This window comes from Ixodes scapularis, unplaced genomic scaffold, assembly GCF_016920785.2.
Source record: "Ixodes scapularis isolate PalLabHiFi unplaced genomic scaffold, ASM1692078v2 PGA_scaffold3__209_contigs__length_174095766, whole genome shotgun sequence".
NCBI classification, from domain to species: Eukaryota; Metazoa; Arthropoda; class Arachnida; order Ixodida; family Ixodidae; genus Ixodes; species Ixodes scapularis.
The window spans coordinates 173,828,767-173,833,736 of record NW_024609868.1 but is presented as its reverse complement, the minus strand read 5'-3'; positions in this window follow the sequence as shown (position 1 = coordinate 173,833,736).

The window sequence follows — 4,970 nt, the reverse complement described above, 5'->3', positions numbered from 1 at the left end:
TCTTGTTGCTATGACAAGGAACTCTATTGAACTCAGAACAACGTAAAATAGAGTATAAGAAGAAATAAAATACAAAGCACTCATCGAAGAACATATTTCAACGCCCGCGTTCATGAAGCGCCTGCCTAGCCGACGAACTTATGCCTTATGTTACGTCACGCCTAGCGGCAGGATGTCAACCATTGACAATGGCGTGATTCGGTGTGCAGTTTCGTAAACACGCCCCGGACTAGTTTATTCAATATCCGGACATTATATATCAAAATAAAAATGACGTTTGTCTGTATGAAGTCTCCCTAGACCTAACGAGCGCAAATACTTAAGCACTGTGTACAATTTCATGAGTAACGGGTCAGCATCAAACCTACGAAGAGAAGGAAGGCATCGTTGTTGACGAACACATTGCACGCTTCGTTGTCGATACGACCTTGGATCCTCACGTGGTCGCACAAAAAAACTAGAACGAAGAAAAGCGAATACCGGTGGAACTTCTCGACGTAAACTTATCAAGGCAAAGAGCTGTAAATTAATTACGAGAAACCTGCTATGCTCCCGAGTCCCCTCGTCATCCGTAACCGCATTAGCTGCCAAATTAAACATATATATATATATATATATATATACAGTTTTTCAAGTATTGACTTCAGTGACGCGAAGAATATAAGAGACGATTGACTCGCGAAGGGATCCCTTTGAGGAACATTCGTCGCTGGCTTCATAGCTCCTCACCAACCATAGGTAGATGTCACGGTGATGATGAATGATGCCGATCCTAGCCAGGCAGCATAGTATTACGCTGATGTTGGCATCATTTCGGAGAGTTTGTGCCGATACCATTTTGATGCAGCCGACATTTGTGATGTGATGGATAGGTCGCGCCGACGCCATCTGACATACAGTATCCTCAGCCTTTTTTTGTTGAGTCACCTGAGTGGCTCTTGAGACTCGGTTATACGGGTGAGGTATTCCCATTGCCCGTCAGACTCAAAACCAAAGTTGAATAAATGAGGAAAAAAAAAGAGTAGGAAAACCAACATGCGCTTGCTTTTACTCCGAGAAGGGCAGACAAAGCAACCAGAGGACGTTCAGCTGTTTTGTTCATCCCTCTCCGGCCTTGCCCCTTTTTTACTGCGCCCCATCATTTGTATCTTCGTGTGGAAGTGAGTGAGCGTGACGCTCGTTGTGAGGAAATCAGAGGGACGGAGCGACACACCTGGCAGCTATTCGCACTACATACAGCTTGGGTGAATATTGGTCACGTGACTCCCTTCGTCGCATTGGGGCTGTGACTGTAGTCTTCGCCATTTGCCAAGTTTCGGTAAAAAGTAGAGAGAGACATAAGCGCGGTCTTCGGCATGCGTTGTTTAAGTGTTCTCCTGCTTTCGTGCGTTGCAGTCGCGACCGTGCCTTTTCGTCATAAAGGAAGTTCCGTTCATTCCAATTTCCTTCAAGTTCGCCATTCTAAATTGCGGCTCTTTAAAATCGGCGCTCGATATAAAATATTTCGCGCTTTACAGCTCCGTAATCTCAAGTGCAAGTTTACTGCACCAAGCCACCACGATCCAAGTAACTTTGAACGCTCGGGTAATGACAGTTTTCTTTACCCTCATAACCCTCATAAGCGCATTGAACTTAAGACAAACATATATCTCCACCTTCATGAGCAAGATCAATCAATCTGCAGATGTAACCCATTAACATATGAGTCTTCAGTCAAATATTTAGGTATATTTTTTGATGAGCACGTACATTGGAAACAGCAGTTAGAACATATTACTAAAAGGCTCCGTTTAGTATCCGCGTATATAGACCCTTTCAGGCAACATTTCATGGGCGCCGCCATCTTGGCGTCACGTGACCCTGCCGCCATAGCCGCCCTTCAGTTTCTCGCCGTTCCTCCGCGTTGTGTGTTGCACCGGCCCCTACCGAAGCTTTGTTTTCGCGTTCTTTTACGTTCCGCGTTGAAATCGTGTGTTTTCTTTAGGTCTTTTCGATATTTCGGGCTTTCATTTAATCATTTGATATCTATATTTCAACATATCTCTTTTATTTTCTTATTTATGAAATGGAATCGGACAGCGAACGGATCGACGATACACGATTATGGCTTCAGAGACCATGTAAGTTCATCCCATTCTAACGTTTTTCTCGCTAATAAAGGGCAGTCAACACCATTGCGACATACGCAAATTTCAACTGACGCAGTAAGGCTATCGAGTCGTGCTTCTCGCTGCATGTGCGCGCTTGTTTCCGTAAAGCCGACCCGCATGTAAGCGATTTAGCGTGCGACGAGACGAGCGACGGCGACAACGACGACAGTCAGCGACGAAGATTTCTCACTGTCGCCTGTTGCATCGCTCGGGTTTTTCGGTTTTTAGAAAACGTCGCTCACCGTCTTGGTCGCTTGCTCCCGTCGCTTCCATGCGGTTTGCTTCGGCGCGCGACTGCCCGAGCGACAGCGAAGGGGGTCACCGTCGCTTGTCTTGTTGCTCGCCGAATCGCTCCCACGCGGTTTATACTTAATATCGAGGCGCCAATGGTTCACTGCTGTGTGCATGGAAATTAATTGAGTATAAACTGCATGTAAGCGATTTGGCGAGCGACCAGATAAGCGACGGCGACCCGCTTTGCTGTCGCTCTGTCAGTCGCGCGACGAGGAAAACCGCATGGAAGTGACGGAGCAAGCGACCAAGACGGTGAGCGACGTTTTCTAAAAACCCCAAAAAACGAGCGAAGCAACAGGCGACAGTATTTGCAAGTAAAAAAAAAAAGAATGTCCGTTGCTCGTTTTGTCGCACGCTAGCTAAATCGCTGACATGCGGGTCGGCTTTACGTAAACGAGCGCGCACATGCAGCGAGAAGCACGACTGCGATAGCCTTACTGCGTCAGTTGCAATTCACATATGTCGCAATAGTGTTGGCTGCCCTTTATTAGCGACAAAAACGTAAGAATGGGATGAACTTACATGGTCATTGAAGCCTCATAAGTATCGTCGACCCATTTGCTGTCCGATTCCATTCCATAAATAAGAAAATACAAGAGCTATATCAAAATATAAATATCAAATGATTAAATGAAAGTTCTAAATAGAGGAAAGACCCAAAGAAAGTGCAAGATTTCAACGCGGAACGTAAATGAACACGAAAAAGAAGCTCCGGTAGTGGCCTGCGTAGCACACAACGCGGAGCAACGGCGAGAAACTGAAGGTCGGCTATGGCGGCCCGGAGAGCGCGCGAAGGGCGCGCCGACTGGTGGCAGCTCGAGTAACTGACTCGCTGAAAGCGTCTACACACAAACTAAAAAGTGCATGCTGTGTAAAATTACGACAGTCTATTTTCAGAGCTCTAGGGGAGTCAAACTTACGGTATGGAATAACGATATACGGGAATTGTTCAGGGTACAAAAGAAATGGAATTGACAGGGTCATAAAGCATATTGCGAATAACGTTTCATATGGTTCAGTCCATGATGGCTTAGAACTGGAAGAAAAAATGAAGGCGCCTGGCATACTCTCATTCGATCAATTTCATAAATATGTAGCAATAACAAGTAATTATTAGAAAAATGATTTCAAATACGAGGTTAAGAAAAGAAGTCTAAGGCGTACAGAGAGATTTATGTTGCCGAAAGTTCTAACAAATTATGATAAAAAAGAAAGGAAATATTACATCCCTGCATTATTTAACGCGTTGCCTGAAACTTTAAGTAATTTAACATCCATTTGCGCGGTGAAACTAAAAGTAAAAAAATGGTGTCAAACGCTCGCTTGTAATACCTGTGGATAAAAGGTTGATATCGTTTGCATAGTGCACAGTTCTTCCTTATGTGTAATGATGTATGCAGTGTTTTGTTGGCTGCCTGGACCCACACACAAGCATTTCTGCTTTCGCGGGCCAGTACGCTATCTTGTGTAAAATATTTCTTTTCAGTAAATAAAGTATTATTATTATTGTCCCTTCTTATTATTTTATATATGAACGTGCTTCAACAAAGAGCTGCTCATAGTCGCCAGTGACATTCCTGTTGAGAGTGAACGACCTTTTTAATTTTTTTACCATTTGTTTTCGTTCTTTTTTTACTGTCTAAGTCGGCTACTGAATCTATCACGGATTACAGAAGATCGCCGGTTTCTTGTTAACTACTTTGCAAACATGCTTGTTGAAGGTATACCTGCTTACCTCGCAATCTCCGCGGTACTTGGTGTTTCATTTATGAGCTTTGCTTTGCTTGAGATTGGTGTAATTGTAATCAATAAAATGCTTTCCGTTCCACAGAACAGTATTACTTCCGTAAATCTATCGAGAAATGACTGTGCTTAATGATTGCAGTCTAATAAACGGTTCGTTGCGATGGAAAACAAATTCGTTTGTCCGTTCTTGCGATTGATATGCAACGATTAATATGTAACCGCAGATGCATATAAGTTGTATATGCAACGTCCGGTCGATACGTGAGCGACAGTCCGATTCGAAGTTACGTAAAGTACTCGCATGATATCGGGCCGATACTAGGCCGGGGCCGAAGCGATGGTTCGCCAATACCTGCCGGCTGCAGTGCAAACCTGGACATTGAGCCGGAATTTTTACCAATTTATGGACAGCACTGGTACGATACTCGCCAAGCGTCGCCGTGCTGTTGACATCATGACACCGCGCGACATGATGACGTCACATCCCATCGCAGCAACCTTGACGTTATCGGACATCATAACAACACTGGACAATATGACGTCAAGAAACACTACGAGGACACTTGACAGCCTGAAGTCGTATGACAGCGTGACACCGTTTAGACACGTAACAACGTGACATCACGTGACAGTGGGATGGCACGTGACACACTAATGTTACGTTACACCGCGACGTCATGAAGGTAACGACGTCACTTGACTTTATGACGTCACGGTGTCACTTGAGGCCTTCGATGATAAACGCCTACGTCATCAGAATGAGGGGAAGGAGGAGCCCGA